This window comes from Phaethon aethereus (genome assembly GCF_964289735.1).
Source record: "Phaethon aethereus genome assembly, chromosome: 1".
Lineage (NCBI taxonomy): Eukaryota > Metazoa > Chordata > Aves > Phaethontiformes > Phaethontidae > Phaethon > Phaethon aethereus.
In genome coordinates, this window is record NC_138575.1 from 106769401 (window position 1) to 106792129 (window position 22729).

Genomic DNA, 22729 nt, shown 5'->3' on the forward strand with positions numbered 1-22729 from the left:
TACATGCAAAATAAACTCTGAGGAGGATAAAACAAATGCATATATGGTTTCATTGCTTTTACTGTAAAAGGATTCTACAGTAGTCTTAGTACTGGAGGAGAGTATTAGATTTCGCTCCATCTTAAAATGGGGAAATTTTCTTGGTCATAAACAGTCTAATGGGATTGGTAGAATATTTGTCCTACATACATTTTTCTTTTATGTAGTGATAGATAAATAAAAGTAGACCACAAGATTTGCGAGATGAACATAAAAATATAGGAAGCAGAATAATTACGGCTTTTTTGGAGTCCACGTCTACATTCTAACAGTGGGTATACTTCTGCCTGTCACGCAAGGCTGGAAAATTTTCCCTTGCAATACCCATGGTAAGACAATTGCTTCCTCCTGCTCACTGTGATCTGATGAATTATAAAGAGAAATTCAGCTACTGCTGTTTCACCTTCTGTCTAGTGGCACCCTCAGATTGCAAGACTTCAACCAAGGGCCCTCTGTGCCATTACGTCTAGTGGCACCCTCAGATTGCAAGACTTCAACCAAGGGCCCTCTGTGCCATTACGCCCTGAGGTGCCTGTCACCATGACTGGTTGAAGCCTCAAACGTGTTCCAGAGCTTTTTGCTTGGGTGCACCTCAAATCAGCACTCTTTGGTCAAATATGGTAGTTTAGCTCTGTCACAGAAGTAAATGAAGTAGTCCATGGTGATGTATCCCCGGGCACAAAGCTATCCACAGAGATTTAGACATTGTGGAAGAGCTCTCTTTAAAGATAACCTATCTTAATATAAAGGTCTGATAAGGATTTCTATTTCTACACTTAGAAATATATACTTACCTGACACTTGAAAGAGCACTGGTAATTCTTGGTAGCTTTGGCCCCAGAAATTATTGTCCCATGGGCTCTTTAACAGTCAATGAGAACTCAAATTCGCCCTCACCTGCCAGTTTATCTAAAGATTCAGGCTGACCTTCCCTCCATCTTGCATCGTGTGTGTTGAGTGGTTCTTTGTAATGAATAATTCAAGTTCTTTTCCAGACCAGGTTGTTCGTAACGCTAACAGGCAGGCATCCACTAGACTGGTGTATTCTGTGGGCAGTAAGTTTTTATTTCCTTGATGTTTTCTCCTACTCCCACAATTCAAGCCTTACTGTCCTGAGGTTTATTTTAAAGATGAAGAATGGAGTGGTTATTTCAGCTCGGTGAGTATTTCTGGAAACCAGATTTTTAATGGAAAAAAACCCAGATTTTTTAATGGAAAAATGTGACCGGTTTTGTTTTGGGTTTTTTTTTTTCCTTTTATGAAATTTGTCTTGCTTATTATATGCAGTTCAGTAAAGAGTTTAACTATGTGCTCTGAAATGCAGGAACGTGGTGTAGCAGCTAATGCTCTGACAAAGGGCGATCAGCTGTATGAACAGTAAGATACCAGGCTAGGTAAGCAACGGTATGGTACTCAGATATAATGCGAGATGGTATTTTTCCGTATTAACCTGTCGGTCACAGTTCTGCTTTCAAATGATGTTTTAAGCAACTTGAAGTTTTAGCTTCCCCATTTTTTCATGACTTCAGGTTCTTAAGTGCCCATTAATGGTTAAAGGAAGAACTTCCTGTTTATTTAAAATGTCTCCCTTCTCAGAGCTCAAAAATAACTTTACTAGGTGAGTGCTGAAGGGTGAGGGTTAACTGAATGAACAGCAGCAGTTGTTTCCTTTAACTTAAATAAATGTGGATATTCTGTTCTGGATATGTTGAGGTGTTATGATCTGTCTGTCTTCAGCTCCATAATTTGATTTCTGAGGAATTTAAGTATTCAGCATTTAAGAGTTTCCTCACTGACTAGTGATTCCAAACTGGGCATGTTGTCATTGTTGGAGGACTGCTACAGGGATGAAGCGGTATTTTACATATTTTCATACATCATACCTTAGCTAGGATCTAAGTTTCCTAAAAATCAGCCTATAAGTGGCATCTTCTTACGCCAAACATATGTTTTAACTTTCTTTAGATTTCCAGATTATTTAGAGTTGTATTCAAATTCTTGAGGAGAGAAATGGCATCTTTCTGAAAGTTTCATGAGCATTTAAAAAAAGAAAATCCAAAAGTTTTGGTCATGTTTGCCTTGATAGAGAGAAATATTTTTTTTTCTTGATGAAATGTTTCCTTTATGTAGGATTTTTCATTTTTGTTTTATCTGAAAATAAGTTGCAGTAATAGTGATAGGCGGACATATGACTGCTCTTCTTAAAAACAATTATATAAATTGTTGGGTTAAAATAACTCCAGTTGAATACGTTAAAAATATTCTGCTTATGGAAAGGTAAAAACAAAAGCTAATGATGACTCATTAGATGAGATAAATTATATTTTTCATGCCTGTGAGTACAATATGTACCCTGTAAATATAAATAACTCTTGGATATTCATGGTAAATTAAAGCCTAAAATTAATTAGGAGAAAATGTAGGAACTTGTAGGCATTGAAGTAATAGGTGTCAGCTTAGCTGATATTTTTGCATATTTACAAAGCTATTCTGAACCCTGAAAAAAGGTCTAAGTGTTTAACTGAACTAGTTCTGAAAACTGTCTTCTAAAGGTAAGATAAAGACAATAATTTATTAGAATATTAGGAGAGGATTAAAATAGATGCAGCACTAATCACCCCTGCCATTTGACTCCAAGGTAGTCTTCAGCACTGTTAAAAGCTAAGAGGGAACTCCTCCTCAACTTGCATGTTTCTTCTGACTCTGCCTCACAAATCACAATTTAAATGTATAGAGCAAGGACAGTCTGTGATAGGATGATGTAAATTTAATGTGTTGAATATTCAGTCTTTGCTCAGGGTATGAGGTTTATGACAAAATAGATACAGTGCATTTAGGAAGAAAGGTGTGTCTGCAAACACTGAAGAAACTATGCTGTAAATGCTGTAATGTTGTAGTGTTTTCCCCATAGTAATTGTTTGTTCTGCTACTTTCCTGTAGTCTGCTTGAGTCTTTTGTAGCGAAGGAACCATCTCTGGTCTATTTTCTCTTCTCTTTACTGAAGGCGGGGATTGGGAGCAAGCAGATAGCTGTCCTGCTGTACTGGGTCAGCTGGGGTGGAGTTAATGTTCTTCGTAGCAGCCCTGTGGTGCTGTGTTTTGGGGTTGTGCCTCGAACAGTGTTGATAACACACCAATGTTTTGGCTGTTGCTGAACGGTGCTTGCCCAGTGTGAAGGCTTCCTGTTTCCTACTCTGTCCCAACCCACCCCTTGCCAGGAGGCGGATAGACATCTGCCTGCTGATGGGAAGTCACGAATCACAGACTCATTAAGGTTGGAAAGGACCTCCGAGGTCATCAAGCCGAACCATTAACCCAACACCACCATACCCCCTAAACCATGTCCCGAAGCACCACATCCACACCTTTTTTGAACACTTCCAGTGATGGTGACTCCACCACCTCCCTGGGCAGCCTGTTCCAATGCCTGACCACCCTCTCAGTGAAGAAACTTTTCCTAATACCTAATCTAAACCTCCCCTGGCACAACTTGAGGCCATTTCCTCTCGTCCTCTCACGAGTTACTTGAGAGAAGAGACCAACACCCACCTCACCACAACCCCTTTCTTCCAGGCAGTTGTAGAGAGCGATAAGGTCTCCCCTCAGCCTCCTCTTCTCCAGACTGAACAACCCCAGTTCCCTCAGCCGCTCCTCATAAGACTTGTGAATGAGTTCCTATTTCTGCTTTGCTTGCATATGCAGCTTTTGGTTTTGCTATTAAACTGTTATTATGTTGATCCACAAGTCTTTTCACCTTCCTTCTATTTTCTCCCCATCCTGGAGGAGAGGGGAGTGAGCAAGCAGCTTGTGAGGGTATTTGGCTGTTTGCTGGGATCAACCCATGACCTCCACGAAAGACCAAGTGAGCCAGCCACCTCAGAAGGAAATTCTCAAGATGAGAGTAGGTGAAGTCACTGGAACTCATTTGAGAGTCATGTCATTAGAAGGAAAAGGTAGGGGGTAAATCCCAACCTTACTTCGTTGCCTTTCACAAAACCCTGCATGTGTCTTGCATCTACTTGGTTTGTAGAGCAAGATAACTGGAGTAGATTTATTGTCTTGCTGTTAAAGTATCACCTCTGTGAATGACCAGACAAAGTCTATGTATTCAGTCTAGTTCATGCTAAAAATTCTCGGACCAGTTCTTTTGTAGTAGTAGCAGCATGTGATTATCCCTGTAGAAAAGTGTAAAAATACTTCTCTACTTCAAATGTAAATAAATTATAATGTAAATTCTTTCATAAAATTTTATTCACTATTAAAAGAGGAAAAAAAAACTTTTATCAAAAGGCTACCCTCTAGTACGATAAAAATAGGGAAAATTAACTGAAATGAAAACCTGATCTTTAGAATGTATGAAATTTTAACCATCAATTTTGTACAAAGCTCCTTTCATGTATTGACCGCGACTTCTGTTGGGATTTTTTTTTCTTTGTTCATTACAATGGTATTAGACCAAATGCAACATTTTCTCTGAGTCTTTCTGTATTCTGTAACCTGTGTAAATACTAGTTATGAATGGTTGAGGCAATCAGTTTTCAATCTTCAGTAATAAGTTGGGGTTAGCTTTGGTTTGTGCGTTTCTGGGGTAGGGATAAGAGGGGAAGCTTAAGATGTTTGGTGGTTTTGATAAATGCCACTTAAATTCCTGCCTTTGCAATTCCACTAATCATTTTAAATCTTTGACTGTGGCATGTTTTTGTCAGATAAAAGCAAACCCTGTCTGGCAGCAAAAAAAATCACATCTTTAGACTAGCATGCAAAGCCAATTATGTAAACACATCATGTCCAAAAAATGAATATTTTTTTTTTCTATTCAGTTTTGTTTATCTAAAGGAACTAGAGTTGATCACTTTATGAAATGGAGCAGAAGGTCTGTGTGACATAGAGAACGTGTTTTTTTATGCAGAAAACTATTTTCCCAAGGCAAAAAATCTTCCAAGATTTCAAATATGAGATATTTTTCATAAAAAATATTGGATTATGACAAGTGAGCATTTTCATAGAAAGGTATTTGTCAAAAACCCTTCCAGAACAGTTCTACAAAAATAAGAACACTAAGCAAAATCAATGCTTGCATTACATGGACACTAACAGATGTAACGTTGTTAGAGTAAGCAGCTGTGTGGAGGAGGTTTTCATTAAATTCATTGCCTAAGTCAATCCATGTACCATTCTTCTGAAAATAAGAAACTTTAATGAGCGTGTAAAGTGATAGGGCTATGGAGTTAGTTTTCCATAGGTCTCCTTTGGTTTCTGAAACTCAAATCAGCTGTGTAACTTCTGCCTGGTGCCTGTTGGTGAGGGTTGGAAGGCAGTGATTTGGCTGGGCTGCTAGCATCAGCATCTTCTTGCCCAGAGGGGTCAAGCTGTCCTGGTGGTGGTCCTTGCACAGATGCTGTTGATGCGATGTGATGAATTGGACTGTAAAACTGATTTTGTGGGAATGTAACTCTCTTTAATAGCATAAGGCTGCCAAAATATGTAACGCTAGCTGGAAAATGAGATCTTTACAATTGATGTCTCAATCTTCCTGCAACTTGTTGGGCGGTGACTATGCTGCATCCAATATGTAAGTGTTTTTTCTACTTGTGTTGTGTAGAAGCCTGCTATTACACAGAACTAACTTTTCCTTCTAATTTTCAATAACGTCCCGGATCTGCCAGACCCTGTTCCTCAAACTTGTCAGACAAGTGTAACACAATACATCATATTCATGGATTAACACAGTGACCACATGTCCTTCATGGCAATGACCTTGTTTTTCTAAAAATCCCCAAGGAATCATTCAGTAATGTAAGTATTTTAGAAGAAATTGAACATGGTTTGCCTAACTGAGGATAGCTGGTAGGAAGTGATAGTGAAGAAATCAGGTATATTTAATGCAATTTTAGGTTCTGCCTTCTCTTTTTTTTTTCTTTTCTGTGGATGTAGTAAGCACAAGGTATCACTGGTGGTTAATGTGTCCCTAAGAAATGCTATCACCAAGTGCACACACACACACACAAAAGGGAACATAAAACCATACTAACATATAGCTAGAAATTATGGCTAGTTTCATATTGACACACACAAAAAAATAACCTAATTATCCAGGTCTCTGTTGTATTTAAGTGCTGATGGAGTGGAGGGAGGTGAGTCCTAATCAGAGAATCACAGAATAGTTTGGGTTGGAAGAGGCCTTTAAAGGTCATCTAGTCCAACCCCACTGCAGTGAGCAGGGACATCTTCAACTAGACCAGGTTGCTCAGAGCCCCGTCCAGCCTGACCTTGAATGTTTCCAGGGATGGGGCATCTATCACCTCTCTGGGCAACCTGTGCCAGTCTTTTACCACCCTCGTTGTGAAAAATGTCTTCCTTATACCTACTCTAAATCTACCCTCTTTTAGTTTAAAACCATTACCCCTTGTCCTATTGCAACAGGCCCTGCTAAAAAAGTCTGTCCACATCTTTCTTAGAAGCCCCTTTTAAGTACCGAAAGGTTGCGATAAGGTCTCCCTGGAGCTGCGTCTTCTCCAGGCTGAACAACCCCAACTCTCTCAGACTGTCCTCACAGCAGAGGTGTTCCATCCCTCTGGTCATTGTTGTGGCCTCCTCTGGACCTGCTCCAACAGGTCTTTCCTGTGCTGAGGGCTCCAGAGCTGGATGCAGGACTCCAGGTGGGGTCTCACCAGAGTGGAGCAGAGGGGCAGAATCCCCTCCCTCGACCTGCTGGCCACACTGCTTTTGTTGCAGCCCAGGATACTGCTGGTCTTTTGGGCTGCAAGCGCACATTGCCTGGTCTTCTCTTACTGTGAAAATGGAGTTACTCTTTTTCAGAAATCTTCATGATAGTTCTCGTATAAAATATGAAAGGAGCAAATATCGCAGAGTTATGCATCTGCTGCTGCTATAGAAGCTTTCATCAGGAAATTCTTGCCTCGCAGTGCATGCTTATTATATTAGTTGATTGTAATATTCCCATTTAAATTTGAGTGGTGATACACACCGTGTTATGTAAAACACTGTGCAAAATTGTTTAAACATGTAAGAAAATTGCTGATGTTTCATTGGAGGTAACTCACAGGTAGACATTCCTATGACTAATTAAATATACTGACCTTGGAGTATTAACAGCCTTGATGGCTTTCAAGCCATGTTATGCTTTGTTGCCAGACGTAGCTTTCAACCTGTCTTATCTGCTTTTGCTTTTTCCTAAACAGATCTTGTGAATCTTCCTGTTTATTTTGGACAATGGAGGCAGGTGTCTGGTGTGCTTGTGCTGTGTACAGAGTCCTGCCACCTCACAGGACTGTGCTATGCTTAGTTCTGCATCAAACCACTTTCTGACCTTCTGAGCAGCCCTTGTGTCCTTATCCCTTCCTGTTTCTCTGGCTCCCACTGCCCAGCAAGGTGGGTATGTTGATGCAGGTATTTTCAAGGGGTTTGGCCCATCAAAAGATCTGTTAAGGCCAAACCTCTCAGGTGCTTGGAGATAGAGAGGGCTGCAGCACAAATGAATGTGTTGGCCCGTGTTTTACTTTATCCTTAAAGGTCACAAGAGGTCCATCTTCTAATTCCTAACTTCCCCAGATTTTACAGATTCTGTCACCCTGGTTTGGTGGCTCCTTTTCAGGGCTGTCCCTGACCTGAAAGAATAGGCGTAATGTTTCAGCTGTTGATCTCGCAGCAATCGCTGTAACAGTGCAGATGTAAGCTGCAACCAGAGATGTGCAAATGAACCATCTTCAGCTTACTGAATTTATTCCTTCATGTCATCTGCTGAGCCATGCTTGCATGTTACTGCTTGGGAATTTTCCCCACGAGGAAAAATTGTAAGTCTGAGCATGTCCTTTGCATATATTTCAAAGTCTCTTTCCTTTGTGCCCCATACATACCTACTCTGAAAAGCTGATACGTGGTAGATGACTTGCCCAGGATTTGAGAGAATCACTCCACAACTCATCAAGTACAGCTTTTTGCACTGGGGGAAGGAAAACAAAAAAGATACATGAAGATATGAAGGGCTTGTGAAGACACATCAGCTGCTGAGGTTGCTTTGATGCCCAGTGGAAGAGTCAGACTTGATGTGAACGCTGCTGCAACCTGCTGGAATGGTACAATCGAATCCACCCTCTTCCCATCCCTTTCAGGGGAGTCAGTCATATCCATTCCAGTACACAGGTGCTGCGTATGCTCCAGGGATTACAAGTACAATGTCAAGAATTCAGGTGACAGAATGACCAAGGGAAACAAGGATATGAAACCTTAAGTACACCACGCATACACACAGAATTTACTGTTTCTTAACTCTCTTCCAGTTCTTACTGGAATCGATCAGGTGCTCACCCTGTCTTTCACAGTGACTGCTGCTGGCAGAAGATGCAGGCAGCCAGCAGCAGGTATCTGTGTGATAATCCTGCTTACGGGGAAGCCAGGTTTGCTTGGGGATGGGCTGTGCGTGAAAAAAGAATCTGTGTGGAGCGGGGAGGGAATAAGTATCCAGATATGTCTGGCAGGTATCTGCGGCGAAGCTGTTTCTCTTGCTTTTAAATCTTAGGTAGATATGTCTCTTGGTCACAGAAACTTGAGTAATTGGGCTTTATTTTTTAAGCACACATTCTGCGGTATTTTGTGCCGCCTTTTCTACATCTCTAAGTCGCATCATTAGCAACAGCAACCTGTGCAATATTTCCACAAGTTATACTGCTTAATTAACCAAGTGATGTGTAATAATAGTACATGACATTTTTCTGGAAGTGTTACCTAAAAGGCCTGAACCTCTCAGAAGTGATAACAAAAAAGTGGTAGCAGAGTTCAGAAAGATAAATGTGCTGCAAATGGTTTGGTATCTCTGCAAGTCTGCATCTACAACAGTGATTCAGATCAGAGAAGTAATACGCAGTTTTGAAGACCTGATGGTCTCCACTTACCATGTGCTAACTCAGTTCCAAGAGCAGTTTTGGGATGAAAAAAGTAAATAGGTGGACCTAAACAGCAATATTTTCCCCAAAAGCACTCCAGATGTCCCTTAGTGTGTAACTTTAGATCCTGATCTTCCCATGCATGGCCTCCACCCACTGCAAGGACTTCCCGTGTGCATCTGCTAAGTTTTCCTATCAGGAAGCTTCATTTGCAGGTGGAGGTAAGACTTTTTGGCATAGATGAGGTTGCATCTAATCCACAGTATAGTGCGTAAGCCGCATGTAGTAGCAGTGTGAGGAGCTCGGCAGCGGCCACTTTGATCTGTTCCTAAAATATTTGCTAACGTAGATGTAGTGTAATAGGCCAGGAGTATTATTTCTAAGTTTTCGAGACTTTACTATTGTCAATCCATATTCCTTGGCTTAAGCCCTGTTCTTTATGAAGCACTGCAAATGAAATTAAAGATACAGAAATGTTTCTGAAAATGTTTACACAGAACTGATGTTGTGAATCTCCAATTATTTTTACAGTTATCTTAATGTAGCCGTTATGGCATAATAACAGCCTTTAGTCATTGTTCTTCTGCCTGCTAAGGCAAATAATGTGCTTGTCTAATGTAACAGAAACTGCAGTCAGTAGCAAAATCTTCAATATCCAATTTGCTAAACCTTATTTTGCACTTTTTCATCTGAAATGCAGATTTAGAAATTGAACTAGTATATGTAACATTTCAGTGCACAAAAATCATTACCAACAGGATATTTGGATGGCAGCTGTGGTTTGGTTTGGGAGGGTTTTTTTCAGTTGAGACTAATTTTTCTTCATGTGCCAGAAGTTTTTTAAAAGTTAACAAGTTTTATGGTGGGTTTTTTTTTTTTGTGAGGGTTTTTTTTTAATTTAGCAGTACATAGTGAGAGTTAACTCCCCCCGCCTACCCCCCAAGACTCTGTTTCATTTCCAGCCTCCTGCACCTGAGGGTTGCCATTCCCATTGGTACAGCCATAAGCTCAAAATCAGGAACTGGTTCTCACTCCTCCTTGAAATTGGTGCTTCCTTGTGCTACAAACATTGTGTTCGCATAAGGGATGGTGGGCGATGATTTGCATCCACAACAAAAGCACAGGAGAAGTAAATTGGTATTGTCTCATTTTACAGATGGGCATCTATCACGTAGAGACATATCCTGTCTTTCAGGGTATACGTGACAGTACTTTGCTGATACAAGGATTCACTGCTTCCAGATCTTGCAAAGCTTTTCTCTTACTAAATTCTTCCTTATTTAACTGCAGTCAGGAAAAGCCCACCTGTGAGTTAGATGGGATGAATACTGCCCTTGATGCCCTCCACATATTTTATTTTGCTTATGTTCTGCTGCATTCTATCATTGCACTCTAATGTTGCGTGCTCTAGCAAATGGAGTAATTGGGGAGGGTGCCATGTCACACACTGAAGGTACATCATAGGTATAAGATGATGTCCGTAACAGATTATGCTGCAGTATTCACCACCTCAGCCCTCTGGGCAGCAGCTCCCCAGCTGGAGCTTCAGAGCCAGTTGGTCCTTGCCCAGCTAGCCACGCACAGCCACTCTTGGGGCCAGTGCTGGGTATCGAAGTGTATTCCTGGAGTAGGTAAATGACACCTCCGGGTGCTCCCCGTGCCCGGGCACGGGAAGCATACGTTGCCCAGGCACCAGGTGGCTGCAGGGAGAGGATTATCCCAGGAATCACACGGGAAGAGCTGCTGCAGAGTCACGGGGAAAATGAACATCCCCCCTCGCCCTTGCTGGTGGCTGACAGGTGAGAAGAAGAAATGTGGGCATGTTTGCTTGTGTTGCAATATTCTGCCAGTTTTAAGTGCTTGCGAGGAAAGCAACATCAGCAGCGCAGAGCGCGGGTGTAAGAGCCGTGTAAGAGACTGTAGAGGGCTGACGGCAGGATCCTGCGCCTGCAGGGTGCTCGTGGAGCCGCAGCAGCAGCCGCGTCCCGGCGTGAGGAGGTCATCGAGGCCGTGCTAGGTGCTGCTGCCCTGCTGCCCCAGCCCGTTCCAGCTGCAGGTCGTGGCAGAACAGAGCGCAGGGAATTTCACAGACTCACAGAACGGTAGGGGTTGGAAGGGGCGTCTGAAGATCATCTGGTCCAACCCCCCTGCCAAGGCAGGATCACCCAGGGCAGGTTGCACAGGAACGCGTCCGGTTGGGTTTTGAAAGTCTGCAGAGAAGGAGACTCCACAACCTCTCAGTGCTCCATCACCCTCACAGTAAAGAAGTTTTTCCCTGTGTTGAGGTGGAACTTCCTGTGCTGCAGTTTGTGCCCGTTGCCCCTCGTCCTGTCACTGGGCACTACTGAAAAGGGACTGGCTCCATCCTCCTGAGAGCCACCCTTCAGATATTGACAGGCATTGATATGTCCATTGCATTTCCAAGGTGCTGCAAGCTTTCTGCCTTCTCTTCCCTGGCCTTACGTTGGCACAACTTGAACTGGTGCAGGGACAGCAGGTTGGTCTCCGTGGCCAGCATGTGTGGCCTCCTGTAACGCCAGGGAAGTTGTGATGTGTACTAGTCAATATAAAACTGTTCCAACTCGAAGGATGTGTTTGCTGTATGTACTGGGATATACAGCTAGTGTGCTCTCTGGCACTGCAGACATGAGATTGCTTGGTTTCCTTAAGACTAACGTTTTCTTCTGTGTAAATACACTAAACACGCCTATTGTAGCTATCCATGCACTGTATTAAAACAAAATATACCTTTATATCCAAATATTAGTCAACTTAAGCAAAAAATTAATTTCATTTAGATATAAATCAAAGCATCAAGGTTATCCAACCATCTTTGTTAATCCAAAGCCTATGTAAATAGTTGTAGCTCTGTGCCAGGCACTGAAAGCAGGATTACAGAAAGACCTGGGAGAGGAAAAGTTAGTATTATTTTTCACTGGAAAACCTCACACGGAGGTCAGTACTGTGATAGTCACAGTGATCCGATCGATCTGATGCTTATTGAGGCAGGTCAGAGCTGCGTAGCGGCAGTTCAGTAATTCATGCTTATGGTTATTGTAAGGAATCTCGGGCACAAACTTCTCCAGCACAGTGCCCGGTTCTGGCCTTGCTGAGTATAGATTGCAACATAGCAGTTAGGAAACACTGACTCCAAATATGTTTATTGCTTATACAGTAATCCCTGCTTATGTATTCAGTTCATACCACAGAAAGCAAAAAATATTTATAAATACAGTTTAACTTCCATTAAAGCTTAAAAAAAAATTTATCTTGAAAAGTTAAGAGAGCTAAGCAAAAGTATTAAAGCTGTCATTCTCATTCCAGTCCCCCAGAAAAAGTCATCTCTCAGTATATATGAAAGTCCATCAATAACTAAAATGGATTTCTCTCTCTAAGTAGAGCTCAGTGTCTCCTCTCTGGGTGAATAATTGAATGTATTGGGTCATTCAGCACACTGGTAATGTACAAATGTTTAAGGACCATATTAGCAGGTTTTACCTTTGGTTATCGAACTAAAACACAATGTTTTGTATGGCTTTGAATCACTTCATTTGACCTCAAAATAACAAGATCAATTTTGAAACAGCTGAAGAACAGAAGACAGCCAGTTTTGCCAATGTCCATTCTGAACTGTGTTAGGAAAACGAGAGGTCTCAGTGTTAACGTGGTATGGACCTAGGTGTAAAATCACTGTCCTCCTACAGAGCAGTGCTGAGGTTGGTGTGAAATACCCAAATGCTTGTTGGTTCAGAAAAACGTAATTCTCTGCCCTAGTAATTAGTACAGCCATGTTGGAGCTGAGATATCTGGGGTATGTTTTCTAAGTCTCCCCAAAATTGTTGATCACATACGCAAACGAAGCAGCATTTAACGCAACAGGGCACCTGAGGTATCTCTCTCTCTCCGTGGGTCTGGCTACCTGATGGAGAAGTGAGCAGCCAAAATCGGGCCTCGGGTGCTGAGCAAGACAGAAGCTGGGCCTCGTCCTCCAGTGGCCTCAGCCACCCATTTGGCTTCTGGGTGACACAGCTTGACTCATGTGTGTAGCTGGTTTACATCCGTGATGGAGCAATGCCACGACCCGCCATGCAAGTGGTACTAAAGCATCAATTTTGTCCTGTGAGCTGCAGTACCTGGCCCTACTCTGTCTGCATCCCTTGTTCCCCCTCTTTTTAGGGCTGCCCTATAGCCCACCTGCACGTCCATGCTGTCACAAAGGGACATATGGGGGTGGTGCACGCAATCCTGTATGTGGTATTAATTCGGCTGAACGGTCACATTGTGTCATAATTCTGGCCAAATTTTTTTCCTCCATAAGCGAGGTGTTCTCCACAAAAACACACGTGTGTGTTTATGTTTCTAAGTGTACGTATGACATATGTATGTGCACACAAACATCTCTCTCATTCTTATATTTCAGTGCAAGAAAACTCCATCAATATGTACTAGATTTGAGCCTCTTTAGGGTCAGGAACTGCTTGCTTTTGTGTGCCTGAGCAGACCTAACACAAAGAAGTTCTGGTTTACTTATGGCTAGAAATTCCTGAAAAATAAATCAGTAATAGAAACATTCTTAACATGTGATCAGTCAGGCTATTAACAAAGATTTTTCTCAGGAACAGGATGAAAAGGCTGACCTTTCTGTTGGTGAGTTATACTAATAAGCCTTTTTTTATAGGCTCTGCACTCATTAAGGAAAATATACAGACAGGCAAATAACACGTGGCTGTCTCTCTCTTTCATATTAAGTATATTTATTTAAACATTAAGTGAAACCCTTGTCCTGATAACTTGCTAAAGCAGCCATTGAGTCTCTGTAGTCCTGAATGCTCTAGCTTAAGTAGTTTCAAAGCTATTTGCTCAGTACTTGCTGCTGAGTCTTTCATTGAACTATCTTCCCTTAAGCAAGTGAATGTAGTCCATGAGGAAACTTCTGGGATCATGAATTCTAGGACAGCAGGAATTATTGTATTTCCTCCGTAAGGCTGCGGTTTTGTCTTTGTGATACAGAGATGTAGTAATTAGCATGTCTGATACATTAAGATCAGAAATACCTGAAGTAAGAAGTAGGATTTGAGACTCAGTATACTAAATTTTCAGAAGCGTTTTTCATATTGTAAATTAGTACTAAAATTCTGCCTACCTTGTCGAACTGCTAACGGATTATGAAACAGAATTTGAGTTGCTACATATGATTTATATATCAGTAAAATAATGACCATCTAATAAGAGCTGATAATGATTGGCAAATTATTACATCTTTCTGATTATTTTGGCTTCACCATTTCATTCACCATACTTTTGCTGTCACCTCCAATCTGCTGTGCTGTGATGTACCTAGTTATTTTATTGCAAGTTCTCTGTCATGGTTTAACCCCAGCCGGCAGCTAAGCACCACGCAGCTGCTTGCTCACTCCCCGCTCCAAGCAGGATGGAAGGAAGAGAATTGGAAGCGTAAAAGTGAGAAAACTCATTGGGTTGAGATAAGAACAGTTTAATAATTGAAATAAAATAATAATAAAAAATAGTAATGAAAAGGAAAATAGCAGAAAGGAATAAAACCCAAGAAAGACAAGTGATGCAAGTGAAAGCAATTGCTTACTGCCGACAGACGGATGCCCAGCCAGTCCCTGAGCACTGGACCCCGACCAACCTTCCCCCTAGTTTTATCACCGAGCATGACATCATATAGTACAGAATAACCTTTTAGTCAGTTGGGGGCAGCTGTCCCAGCTGTATCCCCTCCCAACTTCTTGTGCACCCCCAGCCTCCTCGCTGGTGGGGTGGGGTAAGAAGCAGAAAAGACCTCAACTCTCTGTAAGCACTGCTCAGCAGTAACGAAAACATCCCTGTGTTACCAACGCTGTTTCCAGCACAAATCCAAAACACAGCCCCATACTAGCTCCTGTGAAGAAAATTAACTCTACCCCAGCCAAAACCAGCACATGTCTCAACAAGCTCTGACCACAGAAGCCACTGAAAGTGTTATGCCTGTTGTCATGTAACGTTTGATAACCACTACCGCTAACTTCCCTGAGTCTGTCTGTGCTGTGGTCTGTTTTGGCTGTGGGATCTTTGCGCACTCACATACTTGCTTTCAGGAATGGCAGTGCCTTGGACGTTCCTTTTAGCACAGTGCAGAGCTTTTGCCTAAGGAATTTTTCTTGCTTTCCCATCTGATAATTATTTCAGGAGAGGAAAGGGGTGAGAGATGCACAGGATCGTGTTGAAGTGAATAAGCAAAATTAAGGAGTCTACATGCAGTATAAGCCACCGCAAAATGATTCGCGTGACGCACGCTGCATGTCAGTGAGGTGCTGCCATGCCCCACGACTTCTCTCTGGCCAGTCTAGAAATCAATTTAAGCGTTTGCTTAACTGAGGGATGCCAGGGAGATAAAAGCCTTAAAGCTGAGTATATGTTGTATGCTTTTCATTTTGTTTTCCTTTTTAACCAGAACTGCAGATCTCAGTATCATATAGAATTGAAGTACAGATATTCAAAAAATCACTCTGCTTGTCTTACATTAAATGACACTGGACCTCCTACATCTTGTCTTTTGAAAACAATTAGAATTACTCTGTAGGGAACCCCCAAAATCTCATTCCAGGCCAATGAAAGCAGCTACAGTCTGTCAGTGATTGCCAAATCCAGCCTATGCCATTTATTTTCTGTCTCTGTTTTGCTTACAGTTTGTCAATGATAACCAAGTTTTCCCCCTTAATTATTGTCGAATGCAAACCCTTTTCTGCTACCCTGATTTATATTTTTTTTAAAACTAAATTTTGAAGGACTGTGGTACTTATGAGAGTTAAATGCATTTCAAATCTTAGTAAGCATATTTTTATATTATGCTGCTTGAACTACAGTCATGCTAAGGAATGGGGTAGAGGGGAATAAAATTAATAGCTTTCTCTTGAAGTAGAAAAACATTTTCAGTAAAAGATCTTTTGATAATTTACTCTTGACTTCACTACTTGATTTATCTTGTCTTCCCACATTAATTTGTTTTTAATTTTTTTCCCTTGCCTTCTGAGGTTTTCTAGCTTCAGTAACAACTCTGAGATGGTTGGTTTGATGGACTAAAAAAATGTAACATTGAGGAACTGAAAGAAAAAAGAACTTAAACACTTGAGCTAACAAGCAATATAACTTTCACATAATAAACTAGAAGTTCAACTTTCCAGTGGCTTGCTCTAAGATGCTGGAAACTGGTTATTTAGTTCACCTGCTCCATGTCCCTGCTAGGCCAGTATAGTTCTGTAATGCAAAACTTTGCTTTTACTGATTTGCAGAGCCTTTAGAATGGGTTAAGTCTGGTACTTACATTGTTTCCCTTGAGATACTTTTCATAGGCCGACACTATTGTTGGCAGTAAGGTTTTTGGCTATATTAGCCCTTCCTCTTCCCTCCCCTCTTTTTCCCCCTCCCTTCCCGCCCTTTTCCCAAGAGTTGTTCAGTTGTTGCCTCAAGTGTTACTGATCCATCTCTCAACCTTCAGCAACAACCGGCTCCGTCTGTGCGTAACCCAACCGCCATCACCAGGCGCCAGCGGAGCGCGCGCGCGGCTCGCCCAGCCGCAGCCTTCCGGGGTGCCCTCGGAACGCGCCGCGCCGCTCAGAGTCAGACGGCCTTGTAGGGCAGGCGCAGAGTTATGTTATTCAGTATAGGGTCAAGTTTTTATTTCCACCGTTACAATGATTTTAAGAACCTAACCTGCTACTTTAAACACAGAGAGATTAGAGTAGTTAAAAGAGCCAAGGAGGAAAAAATTAAATAGAGTAGCTGGAAACGTTAAAACTTCCCCGGTACGAAGCCCCCGGGCTACGTGCCGGCCCGCGTTCTGGTAGGAAAGTGCTTCAACGCAGACCGATACCTTCACCGTGAGCTTATGCCTGGAATACCGCTGGACATCCAAAGTACTCTGGCATGATGAATGTTGATGGAAAATGGTAGAAGTTGAAAACAAACAGGTTTAACCCAGACAGGACAAATTTTGATGCAACTGCGACTGCACTTAGTACTGGGCGTGAAGCATGAGAGGGGAATACTTTCTGAATTGGTTGACCAAAAGTGACAAGTCAGCAATGGAATCTACCTGAATTAAATGATAAGTAACTTATCTTGTATTGTTTGTCAACATTTGGGGAAAAAAAAAAAAGTTGAGGGCAGGAAGGAGACTTAAATAAACTTTGGCATATCAGTTGGAGTTATTACTGAAAGGGGAAAGATCGTAACTCCATACCCTGGAGAACTTCCTGCTGCTTTCCCCACTACGTGTCCTATTCGTTCTTCCGTCATTTTCGTCCATCCTATTCCCTCCTCATGCATGCGTGTTCTCTGTTTCCAACTATGTCTGAGCCAGCCTTCTTGATTGCACGCCAGAACAAAAGGAGGCGATGCCCAAACAGCACCAATAAGGCTCAGAATATCTGCTGGGCATCAGACCTGCCGAGACTGACCAGGTGATGGTCTAGACCAGGCAGTTGCAAGAAGCAGTTTTAGCTGAGACACAGTGTGTGCCTTCATGGATGATGGATCACATTTTCACCTGAGAGATTAAAATAAGCATTTTCCCCTTTACTAATCTGTTCTGTTTGTCTGTGTTGGCAGCAAGGTAGCACAAATCAATTGAGATTCAATAAGAACATTGCTTCTTTCTTCTTTACTAAGAAAGATTACTTGACGTTCAAGAATCCTGAATATCCACTCTCTAGCAACAGAAATCTGATAGCTTTTATCAAATTTGTCTTGTGCAAGTGTTGAATATCAAAGTCAAATTGTCATGCTATAATTTTATTTTTTTTCTCTTGTGTGTTTTAATTCTTTCTCTCTGTTGTATTCTAATTAATAAGTTATCAAACTTTTGTTAAGGACTGCCTGTCCTGTTTGCTATGAAATAATGTATTACCTAGTCTTTGATTTTGAACTTTATATGGCTGTTAAACGTTGTAAACTAGCATTAGGGGAATTCTGTGTGTACTCAGAAAAATGTAAATGTGTCCAAGCTGTAACCTTTAAAAGATCCTTATTTTCAGAAACTTACAAGTGCTTAGGCAACAGCACTTTTCAGATCACATACATGGCATATCTATCTATCTTTAACATTTTCTTGGTTTAATAGGGTAAATGGCAAATTTGGTTTTGAACAATTAATATTTAATACAAAGCCCAGCTTAATTTAAGTTCTTCTTTTCTCTAATTTGATGCCTTAACTCTTTGGTGTTTAAACAGAAATATTTTGAAGCTTTGCAACTCAAAAAACAGATCAGATTTTTATTTAACAATGATCTCTAAATTTGTGTAACTTTTATTTTTATTTAAGACAGTCTGGGAAAGTAAAACTTTGTCTCCTTCCTAGGTGCTTGAAGCCTTCAAATGCTGACTATGCTATTAACACACAGCTATTGTCTTTTCCACACCTTGCTTCTTAGTCAATTCTTCGCCAAATAGCACATTTTCAGTGATTTTTGTCCATTCTTGTTAATTAGTTTGTGAGCAATCACCAATGATGTTCCAATTTTCTGAGATATTTAGTTGGCTGGAATTACGTATGGCATTTAAAGCACCTGGCCTAGATTCTAGGCTTTTCTGGTATACTCTGCGAGTAAAGTAATGAACATAAATGCGATGGAGGAAAAAAGCAGCCTGTTCGCTATTATAGGTGGTCTTAGTCTCGGCTCTCGCCTTTTAAGTCATTTTTCTATTTCCAAGACCCAAGGGAAGAGATGAGCTTTGTGCCTTACTCTGGAAGGTCAGTGGCCTGAGGCTGCTCCGGGGAACGAGGGGAATAACCCGGCACCATGAGTGCCCGTGTGGCAAACCCTACTCACAGCTGTCCCCACCTTGAGAAGGTTCCTGTGCCTTTGACCACAGCTGGAGTTGAGAAGATTTTTAGATCACAACAAATAGCTTGCTTAGAGTAACCTTCCCTGTAAGCCTCCAGGCAGTGAATGCACCTCGTGAAAGACTGGTATAATTTTCACAGGGGGAAAAAAAAAAATAAAATCCCCCAGGGAGTGTCCTTTTGCATTATTTTCATAATTCAATTCAATTTATTGTGTTGCAGTTTTATTTTGTGTTGAGATCGGCTTACCTTCGACTGAAGTACCAACTACATAAAAAGCCGTCGGACGCAGTCCTCGCCACATCGTCAGCACACGTTTCTGTCTTCCTTCTGTCTTCAACTGTTGCTGCTTCGTGGAATTTTTGCTGCCAGTTTCATTCCCTGGTACAGCTGTTTGACAATGAGCTCTTGAAGTTCTCTGTAACAGTGTTAGTAGAGAGGGCTGCCAGATAAAGTTTGAATCAGTTCAAGTGTTATTTTTCGGTGGGTCTTGCTAAATGGTAAGATTTTAAAGAACTGTTCAGAAGAAATGTAGGAGTAGGCAAATATCAGATCCCCTGGCTCAGGTGTTCATTTTTGTCTGCTCGGCTAGATTCTTTTGACAGCTCTGTAGACACTGCCTGTGTATTGTCAGCAGGAGTACTGAAGGGACTGGTTAGATCAGTAAAACTATGTTAACTCAATCTGTATCTGACTGGAATTTTTGCAGACCTTTAAAACCTTTACAATGTCATGCCATCTCTTATGTCCACTCACTGAAATCCATTCTAATTGATGAAGGGGATGGTGAACTTTTCAGGAATAGGTTTCAGCTTGCTTGCTCTACTTACTGTAAATCTTGCTCTACTTACTGTAAATCTTGCTCTACTTACTGTACATAGGCTAGTGATGGAGAAAAGCAGATCTATTGCCCATTAAACTGATAGGGAAGGAATCAACACTTTATTAAGCCTCAGACAATATTGGTAGATAAATAAGTCAGAGCAGGTTGTAACTTCAAGGGAAGAGGGGAGGCATCATGAAGAGGTATGTCATTTTGAATAGCCCGACTTTCTTTTTTGCTTGTCCAGTGGCTTCATTTTCCAGGTGATGCTGTCTGCTTCGGAGAGAGACTACCCAATTCCCACATACAGGCACAACTGAATAATCAAGAAGTCGTATTCATCTGCCATTGTTTTGCTTTTGTAAAGGTTATTGTATAACAAGGCTTAATAAAAGAGTGTAACGCATTTCAAAATATTTTTTTCTTTTCTCACAAATTTAAGCAATCAAAGCCATTTCTGAAAATTTTCCAGTTGTATGGTATGTTAGTGAGGGCAGTATTTGAGCTTAATGTCAGACATCTAGTTGAAGGAAAACAGCGAAATGGTAAATGAAAGAACAGACTCAAATATCAGATGAAAAGGGTGTGTCAAAAGAGTATGAATTGGTTAGATTTAGATCTTACAGTTTTGAAAAGCATATTGAATTTTACAAATGTTTCTCTCATTTTTAATGAGCACCAATCTTTTCTTATCAGAAAGATTTTCAATCATGGTGGAAGGCTACGGCAACACTGTGACTCCAACAGGTGTACTGGCTTTAAACAAGCAAACAAAACCTAAACAAGAAGTCAGGTATGAGAAATGCCCTATAAGTTTATAAAAGAAATGAGCATGTGCTGTAAAGAGCCAGTGAAAACTGTAGACTGAAATGTAACCTTCCCACTCCAAGTTCAGCTTCACCATTCTTTTAGAAAACCCAGAGAAAAAGGCATCTATTTTCAGGATTGAACGTATTTGCGTTGTAAAGATTGCAGCGTTTTTATTAAAACATTAGAATAATATCTCTCTGTCTCTCTTTAAATCTTCTTATACATGGTCTTTTTATACTACTCATTTTGAAGTTTCATGCAATTTTAATTCTGAGGAGAGTTATTTAAAAAGTTATGTCATAAGGTTTAGGGGTTTTTTCCTTCTATATGTTTGTAGGGTTGCTGCTTTGCTTTCTAAGAGGTGGTGGTGCTTAGGGTTTCTTCAGCATCTGAAAAGTTAGACTCGTACTTTTTTCCTATGTGATCATCTGTTCCTGCTGTTTATGTTTCACCTGAATATCTAATCCTTTTAGCAGTGCAGAAGATTATGAAGCTACAGACAAGAGATTATGGCTCCAGGTGAGGGATAAGCAGCTGAGCAAATGAATGAAGGAGAAAAAGAGATTGTTTCAATAAAAATATCTCCTACCGATTAGGGCTAGGGAGAAGAACTGAGAAGAGATATTAGGATTCTCCCTGTCTCTCTCAATAGGAATGTTTTTTCCCACAAGAAAAATGCCTTAAAGTTTGTGTACGGAACTAAAATATAATTCTTCAGGAGGCTGTTACTGCTGTAGTTAGTACCACACTCTTGTGCCAGCTTTGTGGGTGTTTTTTCTCTCGCTTTATATATATATGTTTGTTTTAATCTTCCTTTGTATCAGAATTTCACTGGGTGAAGAACTAAAGATCAGGAGGACGTACATCTGTCAACTGTGTGTGGTCAGTGTTTTCCATGGCTTTGCTTGCAGAAATAGAAATAGGTTCATTTTGCAGTTAGCATCATGTGTATTTCTGAGTGATATTTATCCTGGTAAAAAAAAAAACAAACCAAAACAAGCGAGGCAACAATGCAGCAAAAGACTTCCTCACTGCAGCGTCACCCTTTTCAGACATGAAAATATTGGAGCCCACAGTAGCAGCTACTGCAATCAGGTTCCTTAGTATGTTAAACACTTTATTCTGAGTGTATTCTGTGCTCTGACTTGTCCACAAAAAAGCTTTCATGTCTTGTATAAAGCAAAGAGCCAATGAAGATACTAATTAGCTAAATAATACTAGAGCTACTCCTTTTTCTCCTATCCTATCTACCGGGAGCAGCACATCGAAACAGAAGCAGTTTTCTACTGATCTTTCCTGGGATATCTGAGTGCTACTGTAGTTCAAATATTTGCATTTTTTCTCAAGCGTCTAGTCATCTGTCTTCCCTTCCCATTCTCTTTGCAGGAAGTTGTGACCACAATTGGAAATTACTGGGTTTTACTAAAGTTGATCCGACTTGCAAAGAGAGGCAAACTAGAAAATAGATGCTTAATTTTATCTTCGCGCAGGATGGTGTTTGGCCTTTTACAAAGCAGTCAGTCACCTGCTATTTTGTTCCTATAAGGCAGGTTTTGTTTTACTGCTTCTCAGAAAACTGTAAGAGAAACGGAAAAAATACCTGTCTCCATTGGTGCCAATGCCAGGCAGGGGGTGACATGGCTCGTCCTGTCTCCTACTGATCAACTAGTACAGCTGAGAAGAAAATCCATTTATCCTGTTCTGACTGCATACCCTAAACGCTAGACCGTGCTGCTTTCACTGGTACCAGAAGACCATATCTCTGTGCTTTTCATTTTTCTTGGAAAGAACAAGAGAAAGAAGAAAAAAACAAAAAACCATGGCTCAGAGACATAGGTAGGGTAAGTAAATAGAGAAGGGAAAGATTTATTCTGGGAGCTGTGCTCTAGACTCATTAAACCTCATAAATTGTTTCCCAATGTGTATCTGCAAGACTCAATTGAATGCAGGTAATTAAAAGCTCTTTCACAAAACTGACAAAAAAAAATTTCTCTACCTGTGGAGGCGTTCCTTCTGGAAAGGAATTACTAGTTTCCCGAACGTGCTTGGGATTAAAACAGAGTCTTGCTAAGCATTTTCATAATATGTTTTAAAAAGGGTACTCTGCTGATTTACTTGTGACAGATATGCTATTTTACCATCGTGTTCTCCTATGCAAGCTGACAATAAAATTCTGTCGTGTTCCGCAGAGAAAAGAAATGCAGAAGTTTGTTTGCTTTTAGGGTTTATTTAATATTATTTATATAAGTATTTCCACCTAGCTGAGCACTGTTTGTAAAAGTGTAAAAACGTAAACTATGCATACACT